General features: G+C 48.0%; 1 protein-coding gene across 3 annotated transcripts in view; it reads left to right on the forward strand.

Annotated features, from left to right (window-relative positions):
- P2RY6 (pyrimidinergic receptor P2Y6) overlaps nt 1-14,846 on the forward strand; it is a 76,533-nt gene that overhangs the window by 46,326 nt on the left and 15,361 nt on the right. Inside the window, exons 2-3 of one of the 3 annotated variants that reach the window (XM_014577377.4) lie at nt 5,363-5,423; nt 6,685-6,886. The gene's annotated coding sequence lies outside the window, so the exon portion shown is untranslated. Of the gene's footprint in view, nt 1-5,362; nt 5,424-5,511; nt 6,887-13,370; nt 13,672-14,846 lie in introns of those variants that run through there. The other 2 variants (XM_089775789.1, XM_006130867.5) reach the window with 2 other exon arrangements.

The following is a 14,846-nucleotide window of genomic DNA, read 5'->3' on the forward strand; positions in this document are numbered from 1 at the left end:
GTCAATAAGCTCCATTTGGAGGTCACTTGGAGCATTGTCCACCACGTATGTGGAAGGAGAGGAGAACAAAGCCATGCCCCCTACTTCTAACCTGTTGCTGGCAGCTGCCCGGCAGGCACAAGCCCTTTGAAGAGAAGTAGTTGAAAGGGCTCACCCAGTGGGGCAAAGCTGCGAGCCCTTTCAGTTACTTCTGTTTAAAGGGCTTGCGCCTGCAGGTGACTGCCAGACAATGCAGCCCCCCAGCAAGTGAGCCCTTTCAATAGAAGCAGTCGAAAGGGCTGGAGTTTCTGGCTTCCTAACAACTCATTAGAGGGTGGGGGAGCAACGAGCCCTTTCAAGTGCTTTTATGTACAGGGCTGGTGCTTTCCCTATGCCTGTCAAGCAACCCATTGCCTAGCAGCCGGGGAACAGGAGCCACCTTTAAATAGATACAGCTGAGAGGGCAGTGCACTCAGATTGGGGAGGTGGCCTGGGCAGGAGAGGATCACACTAAGCTGCAAACACCACAGACAGACCTTTTTCCTTGAGGCTTCTCTTTGCTCGATGCAACTGCAGAGCTATGAGGAATATTGCTGCTGCTTTCCACCCAAGCGGGGCCTGCATTTTGCTGGCTAGCGAAGCAACCTCTTGCCCGTCTCAGCCTAATCCTGCCATGCTGGCTCACCAGGGGCTCCTCCATGAGCCCTGCTAAGTGTTGAAACCTACGTTGGGGGAGGTGTCACCAGTCATCTGCATAGGGTGCCCCTATGGGTGAGTAGCTACTAACCCACCTGGTCTTTTGGATGTGACTGACTAGCTACGTTGGTACTTACCTGGCCCTCACTCTGCTAGTGTCTGAGCACCTCATCCCCACCACACCCCTGAGAAGCAGGGCCAAGCTGCTGTCCTATTGCATAGCTGGGGAACTGAGACCCAGAGAGATTAAGTAACTTGCCCAAGGCCACACAATCTGTGTCAGAGCTTGGAATTGAACCTTCTTGGTAAATGCCTTAACCACTGGGCTATCCTTCCTCTTGCTGTGCTTGTCGGTGTTACTCCAGTCCAAGGCTGGCGTAACTTGACCAAAAGCAGTGGCACTACCTAGGGGCTGAAATGCAGTAACAAGAGCCATAGCTCTATCGCTAGCAGCTTCCTTCCTAGAATCTCCAGATATTCTTTCCATTTGAGCCCCGTTTGTAAGTGTAACATAATGCGCCTCCCCCTTGCCCCTCTGTGAACGAACACTCCCAGGTGGGTATGGAAAGTTCACCTGCCCCATGTAACTTATTGAAGCTTTGGGGTTGTCAATGTGACGTCTCGCTTATTCGTATCCCGCCATGGCAAATACCAGCCTTTCTAAACATGGGGGGAGAGGGGGAATGGAGTGTGTGTGCGGGGGGGTGGGGAGGGTTCCCCCTTTGCTGCTCAGAAAGGGGGACTTGGAATATTTTTTGGCTTATGCAACCTAGGCCTTGCAAATATCTGTGGTTCATACAATGGTTGTCGTCTCTGTTTAAACTCCCCTTGAACTCCTTGGCCGGTGCATCCGCTCCTGTGGTTTGCTCTCCAAACTAGAGTCCCATTCGCAAAGTGCTGAATCACGAGCAAGGTTTATTTGTTCAGTGAAATATCAATACACAAAAAAGGCTGGATGTGCACCAGTGCCTGCAGAGACTCCATTAAGGACAGTGTGGCTGGCACTTGGCCGCTGCTTTGCTGTTAAGCAATTATTGATCTCATTGGTGCTGGGTTTTCCAGAAGCATGAATAATATTCTCTTTGTAAAGGGATGTGGGACCAGGTTCTCTTGCAACAACGGCTGCAATCAGTCCTGCGTGCACATTGTCTTCTCTGCAGTGCTGCGCCAGTGCTGCTGCAGTTGTTGCTTTTCAGCAGGAAAAATTTCCACTCTCCAGTGGTCTGCAGCTGGCAGGCCATGCAGGAGGGGCCTGTGCTTACAGCTCTGTGCTGGGAGGCAGGAGATCGGACTTCAGTTCCCAGCTCTTTCTCTACCGGCTTCGTTCTCCTCCTTGGTCTTGATTGCCCTTTGTCCATGTGGAGCCATGTACGCTCCTGCAAAGGGAACGTGAAATGAACCTGTTCTGATCTGGTCACACCCCCAAGGTAGGTTCTGCAAGGCAGGGCAACAGAAAAATCAGACTCGTGGGGCCTCGGTTCCCCAAACATAGCTTGAGAAGGTTCCTATTTCCCCACCTGGCAGGGATGTTGCTCTGACACATTCAGTGATGACTGTAAGATGCTCGGTTACTAGAACAATGAGAGCCATGCTAGGAGCTACCTCTGTGGTCCCCAAACTGTGGGATGTGCCCCCTAGAGGAGCACAGAGGAATGCCCGAAGGAGCTCAAGCCAGCTGCCAAGGAGAGCGCCACTCAGCCCTGCTCTGAACATAGCTCGGCTTCCAGGCCAGGCCTTTGCTCCTGGTCCCCGCTGCCACTCCACGCCCAGCCCAGGGGAGGGTACAGACACATTACCTCTTGTAGACCCTCTCATTAGTAATGGAAAGTTTGATCACCACTGACCACCACCACCACTTTACAGAGATAAAATCTCCTCTTTTCTCCCATTTATGTATCCAAGCATCACATCTGTCCTTCTGGCCACAATGCTGTACTGTATGCTCATGCTCAGCTCGGGGTTCCTGCCTAAATCTCTTTCACAGTCACTGCGTCCCAGGATAGAGTTCCCCATCCTGGCAGTGTGGCTGCGTTGTTTGTTCCTCGCTATATTAAAACAGATCTCTTGTCTTGTTTGCACCCAGTTTGCCAAGTGATCCGAATTGCTCTGCATCAATGACTTGTCCTCTTCGTTATTTTCCTCTCTTCTGATCAAGTTTGCGGATGATGCAAACATCAGTGCCAGCCCCTGGATGCTGGCCCTGCTCCCAGGGAGCCAGCTGCCTCCCTGCGTTGTGGACTCTGCCATCCCCAGTTCTAGGGCACTGCAGTTCTGGGGCTCTGCGGGCTCTGTAGTGTAAATCAGCTCCCGGTGTGCACTGGTCCCTGGCTGACAGCCCTGCTCTCCAGGAGTGGGGCTGGGAGCCGGCACATGCCAGGAGCTTGCTGGCTGCACTGCCGAGCCCACAGCACAAGCTAGCTGGCTCCCTGGGAGCCATGGGGGCACCCCTCTCTAGTACCACCTGGCTGTACATCCCCCAAAACAGTTAACGGTGCAACTGCTAACATTTGTAATGGTTACAGAGTTACTGTGTTAAACCTTTTTACATCCCTATTATCAATCAAGTCCCATATCAGCTGCTTCATGATTTTGCTGGGATTGATGCCAGGCTGACAGGCCTGTAATTGTTCGGGTCCTTCCATTAAAATTTTTCTTAGAAATGGGCCTAACATGAGCTGTCTTCCAGGGTTCTGGAACTTCCCCGGTGCTCTAAGACCTAGTGAAACTCCGCATTCACAATCCAGTGAGGTCCTTAGCCTGCTCTTTTAAAAGTCTTAGATGCAAATTATCTGGAGCCACTGATTTTAAAAATATCTGACTTTATTAGCTTCTGTTTATCATCCTCCAGAGATGCAACGGGAATAGAAAAAGTGTTATCACATGTGATGAGATAACCTCATTTGTGTTTTCCCCAAAATCAGATCAGAAATATTTATTGAATGCCTCTACCTTTCCTGAAGCAAAATGCAGGACAATGTAGCACTTTAAAGACTAACAAGATGGTTTATTAGATGATGAGCTTTCATGGGCCAGACCCACTTCCTCAGATCAAATAGTGGAAGAAAATAGTCACAACTATATATACCAAAGGATACAATTTAAAATAATGAACACATATGAAAAGGACAAATCACATTTCAGAACAGGAAGGGGATGCGGGGGGGGGGGGGAAGGAAGGAAGGTAAGTGTCTGTGAATTGATGATATTAGAGGTGGGGAGAGTGGGATGTCTGTGAGCTAATGGTATTAGAGGTGATAATTGGGGAAGCTATCTTGGTAATGGGTAGGATAGTTTGAGTGTTTGTTCAGACACTTCGCCAAAGGATTAATGCCCACAAAACAGATATCAGACAAGATCACAAAGAAAAAACAGTTTCTTGCCATTTTAACCAGAAAGGACACTCTCTAAATGACTTAACCACCTGCATTCTGCTACAAAGACCTTTTACATCTGCACTTGAAAGGGAATCCTCTGAACTGTCATTCATGTTAAAATTCGACACTCTCCGAGAAGGAATGAACAAACACTCAAACTATCTTACCCATTACCAAGATAGCTTCCCCAATTATCACCTCTAATACCATTAGCTCACAGACATCCCACTCTCCCCACCTCTAATATCATCAATTCACAGACACTTACCTTCCTTCCTTCCTGCCCCCCCCCCACTTCCCCCTCCTGTTCTGAAATGTGATTTGTCCTTTTCATATGTGTTCATTTTTTTTAATTGTATCCTTTGGTATATATGGTTGTGACTATTTTCTTCCACTATTTGATCTGAGGAAGTGGGTCTGGCCCACGAAAGCTCATCATCTAATAAACCATCTTGTTAGTCTTTAAAGTGCTACATTGTCCTGCATTTTGCTTCAGCTACCCCAGACTAACACGGCTACATTTCTATTACTATTCTACCTTTCCTGCATTGTTATTGATAATTATACTATTTCCATCTAGCAACGGACTGATACTATTGTCAGGATGTTTTTGTTTGTTTCTAATGTATTTTTAAAACTCCTTATTGTTCTTAACTTGTAGCCCTAGGTTTCCCCATGTGTTCTTTGACTTCCTTTATCAATTTTCTACAATTCCTAACTTGTCTGTCTATGTATCTATCGTTTTTCCTGTTGTACAACAGAATGATGTCATCAGGCTCTAAGGCCATGAAAGTGGATTATCATCAACTTCATGGTCTTCAATTCATTGAATATTTTATATATAAATATAAATTTTTATAGCTGCCTTCACTTACCCTCTAAACCAGTTTGTTGTTGTTGTTGTTTTGTTTTTTAAACTAGCCTTCTTCCTCAGTCATGGGAATGTGTTGTGTGTTTGTTTTTCCCAGTAAAAAATTATTCCCAAGAATCACTCAGATTTTTTCAGATTAGCTTCTTCCTCTGGCTGATTTGGCTCATAGTTGTTTTCATCTTTTAAAATGCCAAGTATGGGATTTATTCTGCTTGCACATCGTAAATGTGATCAAGTCATGAGCATTGATATCTAAGCTACCATTATGTACTTGCTCTCCTGGGTAGGAGAGTTCTTTCAGTTCTGCGATCAGTTTCAGTTCTGCGATCAGTTCCTCTGTCTGTTAGGACAAGGTATAATTTAGAATTCCCCCATGTTAGCGGCAACACTCTTTGAGTTAAGAAATAGTTAACTAAGACTCGTGTTGTGCTTTATTTGTTAGGACGTGGATCCATAAGCATTCAAGATCATTTTCTTCTGAATTATCCATGACTTGGAAACAGGTAATGCTTGTTTGACACAGAATGCTCCTCCCTTTCTCCTTAGCCCACTTGTGCCTTCCTAAATAGGTTATAATCACTGAACCATGGCATCTACCAGACAATTAATGTTCTCTCTAATCTCTTCCATTCAAGTGTGGGATAAATTTTATGTACACTGAGACATGTGCATGTGCACCACCAGTAGAAACAAAAACCTAGCTGTGGGTGCTCTGATCAGCGGGGCAGCATTTGAACCTCTCCTGAGTGACTGCACAAGCACCCAGCTTACAGGGAACGCTGTGGACAAACACTAGCCATCAGCCAGTGGTCCAAAGGCTACCAGGAGAGCAAGTACATAAAAACAGCCACACTGGGTCAGACCAAATGTCCAACTAGCCCAGTATCCTGTTTTCTGACAGTGGCCAATGCCAGGTGCTCCCAAAGGGAATGAACAGAAACAGGTAATCATCAAGTGATCCCTCTCCTGTCACCCATTTCCAGCCACTGACGAACAGAAGCTAGGGACACCATTCCCATCCTGGCTAATAGCCATTGCTGGACCTATCCTCCATGAATGTATCTAGTTCTTTTTTGAATCCTATTCAAGTCCTGGTCTTCACAATATCCTCTGGCAAGGAGTTCCACAAGTTGACTCTGAGCTGCGTGAAGAAAAACTTCATTTTGTTTGTTTTTAACCTGCTACCTATTAATTTAATTTGGTGACTCCTAGTTCTTGGACAGTCTATGGTGTGTGGGAGCCACTGATCTGAACACTAGGCTCGCACCTTATCCCTCTTTAGGGTGGCTTGCACATTGGACTGCAATAACTGTGGTCCTGCTAGAGCCAAGTCCCTTCCAAAGGCAGGTGTGTCACTACGACTGCAATAGAAGAGTGGGACCTCGTTAACCTTCCACAACTGCGCTCTGTTCGTTTCAGATTTGGATCCCTTTTTAATTTTAAACTAATGTACTGAGCCAGCCCCAGTCTTCTTCCCCCTCTGTCTGTCACTGGCCCCACGAGCTCAGACGTCCAACAGTGCAGCGTGGGATGGGCTCGCTCTGTCTGGGGTGTACCTAGGAATTTGTATCCCCCATGCCTTGCATTGCTGCCGTGCTCTTCACTCCAGCCTTCTGTGCTATTCTACAGCCTCCTCTCTGTCTCCAGGATGTGGTTGCTGGACTCCACTGACGGGCCAGATTTGCTGATCCTATCGCTGACATGCAGACTGGCACCCGAGACGTCAGGCGCTTGACTTTCCAGTTCTGCTTCTTTTATTTCCAGCCCTTTGCTGCCTGTGTAACCATCTCCTCGGGCTGTGCCCTCACCCTGCCAGCGCTCACCCGGAGCAGGAGGGAATAATCAGACCAGCCCCTCAGCCTCCCTGAGCTGGAAGGATGCCGTGTTCTGCATGCATGGGGGCGACAGCCTCCCTGTCCTGCCAGCCAAGCACCCTGTCTCGTCCACATCCCTGAAGGCAACAGTGGTAAGTGATGGCCCGTGTGTTCGATACGTGAGGCTGGGGGATTAATTTCCCAAAAGCAGCAGCCAAAGCCCCAATTCTCTACACTTTAAAATCAGTATGGACAAAGTTCTAGACTGCTGCCCTGTGCAACAGGGGCCTGGGTGATCTCATAGAGATGGAGAGAACCTCTCTGGAGACACGGGGAGGAGGGGTATCCCCTTGGAAGCGTGTTCACAACTTTGGACCCACAGGAGCCTCTTTGTGTCCAGCCACTGTGAACCAAACGCCAGGCTCAGCTTATCCCGAACCAAACCCTGTAGGGGTCTTGTCTCTACTTCTCCCTCTCCAGCTACAGCCTGAGGGTCCCCTGCGTTTCTGGTAGCTGGCCTGACGTGCCTTCCTTTCCTACGTAGGCAATACGGTGACACAGGGTCGTGGGTATAAAAGCATCTCATCTAAGTAGATCAGTGTTTAAGCAGCTGATCCGGGGGTGAGGGTGCTGTTCACAGCTCGAGAAACCTGGCTTCAAGTCTCACTTCTGCTGCAGCCTCCCTGTGCCTCAGTTTCTCCTGGTATAAGAATAATGCTTCTCTACCTCCAAGGGGTAAATTGTTGACCGATGCGAGGTGTTTGGGTAGCTGGCAAGAGCAGCTGTGCAAGTTTCATATATAGGTGCTGCAGGAGATTTACGAGCAGCAGCTAATTAAAGACCAAAAAAAATGTCCTAATGCTGGTATCTCTGTTCTTGGCTGCCTGGGTCACGCACTGTATTTTCCACATTTGATCATCTCTAGCGACGAGTATGTAACAGAAGCATTTAAAGAATGCTGTTGATGCAAAGTATGTCTCGATACTGCTTAGTCCTGCTGTGAGTGCAGGGGACTGGACTAGATGACATCTTGAGATCCGTTCTAGTCCTATGATGCTATGTTATGCGGTAAGTTTAAGTGGTGGGCCTTGCATTTTGGGATGCAGTCGCTGGTACTGTTGGATCTCCTGATGAGCTAGCTGATGCACCTTGTTTGGGCATGTGTATTTAATAAGCCTCAGGAGGGCAGGGAGCCCCAACTTTGCCTAGCTTAATTTGATCATTTAGAGCTTAGTCCAATTTTAAAGGGAATTTTTCCCTTGCTTTCATTAGGAGTTGGAGCACATGTGTAAATGAGAGCAAGCGAGAGAGAGAGAGATTTCAGATCTTTGGGGACTGAATTGTTTTCTTCCTGATGTGGCTTTTATTCCGCTTGGAGTGGTATGACTCCTTTGGTAGCTTTGGAAGTATATGGAGGTTATGAAATGCAAAATTGAAATGAATTAGGCTAGTGGCTGCTGAGACCAGTGTTTCCCTGTAAACTGAGCACTTGGACAACCACCCAGAAGAGATCTAGGTGCTGCCCAGCTGATTGGCATAGCACTCACAGCTGGTGGTATGTGTTTCTGTTGGTGGTGCACATCTACACATGTCAGTGCACACAACAACATTTATTCTGCACAGGGATGGAAAAAAATAGCGGGAAAATTGACTATGACCACTGTTATGACTGACTTGTGCATATACCTCTGTCTCTGCTATTGCATTCTAGTATATGTGTTACAACTAACTCCTAATTTGTGAGCTCGCAGGGGGCAGGGATGGTCTAGGTTTGTTTTGGTCTCTTGGTCCCTGACTAACCCGGGCCATGAATGTCTCTCAGCTGCTCAGGAGGCCTCTATGTATTAGACCGTGCCTCGTGGCTTGTTTTTCACGGTTCTGCTGAGCACTTCTGCAGTGCTATTCCTCACCGGCCCCATTTGCCAATGTTAGAGAGAGAATCCAGATGTTAGGGGAAGGGTTCCAATTAAAGCCCCTTAGGACTCAATACAATGACCAATGATCACTGGATGGTGCATCTTAGATGGCAGAGAGAAAACAGCAGCGAACCAGGGATAAAGCTAATAGCAGGTAAGAAGTCAATTAATCCCTGGGGCAACTCCATTTAGGGCAGTAGATTTACACTAGAGTGAATTGGCTGCTTACCTGCTATTCACACGTCTTCATCCGTCTTTCATTGCCATCCAGCTAGCACCATCTAGTGGGTCCATGCGTGGAGTGCATCCCTCGTGATGCAGGCTGCTTTCTCAGTCACGGGGCTTGATTCTTCTTGCATCAGTGTAACTCTGTTGATGTTACGTGATTGCTGATTTGCACCAGTGTAGCCATGAGGAAGAGCAGATCAATGGTCTGAGCACAAGGACCAAGCAGATTTACCGTCCCCCTGGAGAGAGCATAATATGAATTCCTCTAACCCCACAGTAGAGAGTACGACAGGGCTGCTGCCTTTGCTTCCTCAGCACTTCTGTTCACCCTCTGACAAGAGAGCACACAAATTGGGACCCGCCCCAGAATCTGAGCCTCTCTGGTCTCTCGCCCACCTGCAGTGGCTCCGTGGGGTTTCAGCTAGTGCCGAGTATTTCAGTGTCATGCAGAGAGAACATCTACTGCCTGCGCTCTGGCGGCTGCACTGGCGTCTCTCCGTTCACTCGGCTCCAGGGACTGCATTTGTGATTGTTGAATGCAAAACCATCTGAATAGACGCTCTGTGTAATGCTGTAGGGAAGAGAGCTTGCGTCTGGATGTATATGCAATGGGTTGAGTCACCGAAATCCCCCTGATCGAGCCTCTGAGCCCACCTACCTGCCTCTTGGGGTTCCCCACCACCCTGTTCTGCTCTGGCCTCCCCCTGCAAAGGCACAGAGTCAGGGTCACAGCCCACAGCAGAGCAACACAGACACTGAACCGGCTCAGTCACAGGGACTTGACACAGCCCCAGTGGGACCAGAACCCCAGATAAATCAGTCTTACTCTGCATAAAAGCTTTACACAGAGCAAGCTCCTAAGTGCACCCCTTTGTCAATGAAAGAGAGAGGTGCACAGCTGTTGTCCCCTCCCACCCAGGTAACAGGTATTTACACTGGACTTAAGAACAAACACAAGTGATTGATCGTATTCAGTATAAAAAGTAGGATTTAAGTGGTTGCAAGTGATAAGACGGATCAAAGTCCCCTTCTCCACGCTTGGCTGCCTAAGTGCAGAGACACCCCTTAGCTTGCTGTTAGTGGGAGTGGGGAATGTCGCAGGTGCGCTGTTGGGTCACCCTGTTCGTTATGTGGTCAGACTCCATCTTAACACCAAGTAGGCTGCGTGCCCCACTGCTCCTATTGGAAGGCTGCTCCCAGCCCGCACTCCTCTGCTCAAACTTCCTCCAATATCCAACCTCCATTTACCCATGGCCAGTTCCTACCCATTTGTTCTTGTGCCGATGTTGTCCTTTCACTTCCCTGGCTCTTCGCCCTCCCTTGGTGTTTTGAGAGAGCAGTCAAGTCCCCTTGGCTGAGCTAGACTCGCGAAGCCGCACGCTTTTTGGCTACATCTACATTAGCCCCTTTGTGGGTATAACTTGCGTCACTCGGGGATGCTTAAACACACGCGTGCCATAGGCTGTGCTGACAGACACACCATTGCAGACAGTGCTATGTCGGCAGGAGAGTGTCTGTCACTGGCATAGCAACTGCTGCTCGTGACGGGAAGGTTTAACAACATAGGGGAAAAGCTCTTTCCTTACAGCAATAGAGCAACCTGAGAGATCTTACCGCAGCACAGCTGGGCTACTGTAAGCTCTCCACCACAGACACGGCCTTGTTCTCCTTTCATTAGAGGATAATAGTAATAATATCTAGGAAATATCCCAGACCCTGACCTTTTTCCCCAGACAAATATATAAGCAGAGGCAATATCATGTGCTGAAGTCAGCAAGGTTCAAAATGGGGGAAAAAAAGCAAATGTTTAACAAGGAGGGTATCAGAGGGGTAGCCATGTTAGTCTGAATCTGCAAAAGCGGCGAGGGGTCCTGTGGCACCTTATAGACTAACTGAAGTGTTGGAGCATAAGCTTTCGTGGGCAAAGACCCACTTTGTCAGATGCATCTGACGAAGTGGGTCTTTGCCCACGAAAGCTTATGCTCCAACACTTCAGTTAGTCTATAAGGTGCCACAGGACTCCTCGCCGCTTTAACAGGGCAGGTAGTTTCCCATTGTAATAGATAATCAAAAGGTGTGAATTCTGTAGACTACAAAGAACATAAGAACATAACATAAGAACGGCCATACTGGGTCAGACCAAAGGTCCATCTAGCCCAGTATCCTGTCTACCGACAGTGGCCAGCACCAGGTGCCCCAGAGAGGGTGGACCGAAGACAATGATCAAGCAATTTGTCTCCTGCCATCCCTCTCCAGCCTCTGACAAACAGAGGCCAAGGACACCATTTTATCCCCTGGCTAATAGCCTTTTATGGACCTAACCTCCATGAATTTATCCAGCTTCTCTTTAAACTCTATTATAGTCCTAGCCTTCACAGGCAAGAAAAGTCAGAAAAAGATACGCAAATGGATGTTTGCAATTTGCGTATCTTTTTCTTCTCTTCTTCTGAAAGAGGCTTTTCTGATATTTGGCTCAGTATAAATGGCACAAATGTCAGGGAGGAAAAAAGCTTCTTTCAGAACATCCCATCTTCCTCATAGAATGAAATTTACAGGGTTGCCGAAAAAACGCGTCCGCTTTTCCGAATTTTTTTTTTTTTTCAGAAAAGCAGACACATTCCTTGGACACGGCAGAGCTTTTCCAGGATACTTCTAGTATCCTGGAAAAACTCTGCAGTCTAGATGTATCCTTGCGGTCTTAACATCAAGGCCTGATGTCTTTCTAAAAAATAGTCTCCTACTCCCAGATGCCTGGTTCAGAGAGAAGGCGGAATCTCTACCTGGGTCACGGGGGAAGTCAGACGAAGTGATCAGAATGGTCCTTTTTAGCCTTAACATTGATACCTTTTTTCTTCCTCCCCAGAGAGGCAGCTGTGTTAGTCTGTTTCAGAAAACATGTAGTAGGACAGTGGTCCCCAACCACTGGAGGTTGTTGGGTGCCAGGGGCCGTGGCCGTTCGCCTGCTGGGTGCCAGAGGGCAGGGACACTTGCACGCCCGGGGGCAGGGCCCCCCCATAGCCGCGCGCCCGGGGCTGGCACTCCTGCTCCCCCGCCCCCCCAAGCGTCGCGTGCCTAGAGCGCGGGCGGCTAATCTGCGGCGCTCCCGGGACCAGCGCTCACCGTGCACCATGCGCCCGGGGCTGGCTCCGGCACCATGCATGCACCACGTGCCCAGGGCCAGGCCAGCCCCGAGCACTTGGCGGGTACACACAAATGCCCCCGCGGGCACCGTGTTGGGGACCACTGTATTAGGACCTAAGTTTTCATGGGCTTGTTTTCCTGAGCCTTTCAGTGGCAGCCCAGTGCCTTCATAAGACTCTATTTCTATCCAAGCCCAGCTGCTTGGCGTCCGTGCAGTAAATCCTGACACAGCCACACAAATGTGATTCGGGTGCTAGATCTGGAAAACGATGCAGAGGAGGCATCCCGTTGACAGGGCATGCAGGCACTCGAGTAACCCGGAAAAGCAGAATTTCAGAGAATTTGGTACCTGATGCCTTGAGCTCCTCTGAAAATCTGGGTCCAGTTGCGGGAGGCAAGCCCTTAGAAACATCTGGCTGAATTAGCCCCATCTCAGGAGATAGCAGCAGTGTGACTCTCTTGTGTGTCCTTCTATGAGTTGTGCCAGATGAGACTGGATCATTGGGGGTTTGTATAGTCAGGAGTCGGAGGACAAGTTGGTGATTGACTTAAGGAGGTTTTGAACAGCTGAGGAGATGCACATTCGGATTTGTTTGTGCACAGTGCTTTATCATGGGTAGGGCTGTACCAAATTCACGGCCATGAAAAACGTCTCGTGAACCATGAAATCCATCAATTTGATGCTGACACTGTGTTTAACTCCACTAATGGCATTGTGGGATGGGTTATCACTGGCATTGCTCAAAGGGTGGTGTATGTATTTTAGACAATCTGTCTTCTCCAGATTTGCTCCTAGCTGGATCAGCAAGGGCCCAATCCCTCAGCACTGTAGAAGCCTGTGAAAGTAAGGCACTGAGCTTCCTGACTATAAGAAGAACCATCTGCAGACAGAAATCAGTCAGGAGATCAGCTCCTACTCCTTGCTTCCTCTTGAAAAATTCTATATTAAAAAAAAAAAGGCCTCTAACTTGGGATCCCCAATTTTGTACCACTGGGACCTGACTCTTCAGAACAACTAGCTGCTTGCAGCTGTTATTGACTTTAACTGGAGTTATGGAACCCCTGAAAATTAGGCCCTGGCACTTCAAATTGGGCACCCAAAATTAGAGGCTGCTTATGTCAACATGGGGAAGGGTCATTTGCTCTTATGTCCCTACCTTTAAAATGGGTCTGCTGTGCCTGATCTCAGAGCTGTAACTGACCTGCATAAGAAATGCATGTTCAGACCATATTTCAGTCCTTTGAGATAATGCAAAAGAAGAGCAACATTTCATTCTTCTTATTACAAAACTGCTGCTATTTATGCGGCATTACATCATATGCATATGATGCAATTTTTATAGCAGCAGACAGTGTGTTTTATACTGGGTGGGCAACCATTTCCGTTCCCTTTTTCAGTGATGTTTTAAATTATAAAAGGAAGTCTGGTCAGACAGCAAAAATCACTTGGCCGAGCGCTTGAAAGTTTTGCTATGTTTCTTGGGACTGAATGATGGGCTTTTCTTTGCAAACTTGGATTTTTGAGCTTTGCATTATAAGTACATGAAAAATGGGGCTAGCGAACGCAATACCAGCCTGAAGATGGTACAGAAGTGGCCATTATACTTTGTGCCTGGAAAATAATCTTCATGGGTAATTTTTGCAAAATACTGGTAAGCGATCAGTCTTTTTTTTTCTCTCTTCTTATGTTTGATATTCCACCCCACAGGTGTGTGAGGTGGCTTCTGGGCTGTGTAGGTGGGAATACTAGGGGTGGAAGGTAGAGCACTCAAAAGCACGTGAAATGATGCAAGAGCCACAGGCTATATCTGTGCAACAAAAACAACCCCCACCCATGTCCCGTAGCAGTGAGTTCAGAGGAGCCCATGTCAATGGAGCTGACGGGGTTTGTGGTGTAAGGCTAACATAACAGTTTAGATATAACCTGCTATTTTTAGACCTTCAGTGCAAGTCTGATTTGCTTGACCCAGGTTCTGAGTCTCGCTGCAGCAGATTTTGTTTTTATTTTGCTGTGTAGTTGTGCTCTACATCCCACTGAAAGTCATGTTGCTGATTGCAGCGTAGCTCTATTAATACGTGTAGATCCATTATGGAAAGTCTGTGAGATTTGAGCTCCTAAGTCACTCAGGAGTTTTGAAGAATTGTGCCTGCAGTGCATACATCTATAGATCAGAAAGTTCTTTACCAGGGGAAATATCAGATGGGGAAACCAAGGCATGCAGCAATGAAGTGATTGCCTGAGATCACACAATGGGTCAGTTGTAAAGTGAGGTATAGAACTCAGGACACTTCCAGTTCTGTGCCAGCCACATGAGTCCCTATGTAATATTTTCTGCCATAGACTGGCTAGTGTTGCTCTGGTTGACCAGCTGCCTTGTTCCACACAAGAGGTGGCTGCATAGTGGTGGTGGCAGAGGTAAAGGGCTGTAGTGTCTTGTAGGCTCTAAAACACTCTGGAAATGAAAGCTAATTACTTGTGCTTTATTGTGCTACCGTGCCTGGGTGATGTAAACTCAGCCCCAAGGCTGCTTCTTTCCTTTGCTGTTTTAGCACAGCTTTCTTAACACAGCACCTGGCTTCCTGTGGCCCAAGGGCAGACTCGTGACACTGTTGTCCTTCGCAGTACCTTGACCTGGGCAAAGCAAGTGGGAGCTGGGATGCCCTCTAGATCTCTTGAGACTCATGGGGGGGGGGGGGGGGGGAAGGAGCATACCAGCAAGGGGCCGCCCTGTGGTTGAGCAGACAGGAGTGACTGTTAGCAGGATGGGGATTTCTAAGAACTGCTGCAAAAATGGGAAATGTTTACACTCTACATAAGAACGGCCGT

This window comes from Pelodiscus sinensis, chromosome 1 (genome assembly GCF_052426305.1).
Source record: "Pelodiscus sinensis isolate ZL-2025 chromosome 1, ASM5242630v1, whole genome shotgun sequence".
NCBI lineage: Eukaryota > Metazoa > Chordata > Testudines > Trionychidae > Pelodiscus > Pelodiscus sinensis.